At 82.7% G+C, this 214-nt stretch overlaps 1 protein-coding gene across 2 annotated transcripts in view; it reads right to left on the reverse strand.

The window, feature by feature from the left end:
* Window positions 1–214, reverse strand: part of CTNNBIP1 (catenin beta interacting protein 1) — a 32,746-nt gene extending 32,532 nt beyond the window's left edge. The window contains exon 1 of one of the 2 annotated variants that reach the window (XM_027657945.1): window positions 85–214. The gene's annotated coding sequence lies outside the window, so the exon portion shown is untranslated. The remainder of the gene's footprint in view (window positions 1–84) is intronic. The other variant, XM_027657947.1, reaches the window with a different exon arrangement.

Raw genomic sequence — 214 nt, forward strand, 5'->3', positions numbered from 1 at the left:
GGGAGGCCCCGGGCGGGCGGAGCGGAGCCCCCGGGCCGGGCGGGCGCCTTTGTTGGGGCCGCGCACAAAGGGCACGGCGCTCACCTGGTGCGGGGCCGGGCGGCCCCGGCGCTGCTGCGGCTCGGGCGGCGGGCGCTGGGCACGGGCGGGCGGAGCGGAGCGGAGCCGAGCCGAGCCTTCTCCTCCTCCTCCGCCGTGACTCACCGCGGCGGCC

The sequence above is a fragment of the Corapipo altera genome, unplaced genomic scaffold (assembly GCF_003945725.1).
Source record: "Corapipo altera isolate COAL_440 unplaced genomic scaffold, ASM394572v1 301, whole genome shotgun sequence".
NCBI classification, from domain to species: Eukaryota; Metazoa; Chordata; class Aves; order Passeriformes; family Pipridae; genus Corapipo; species Corapipo altera.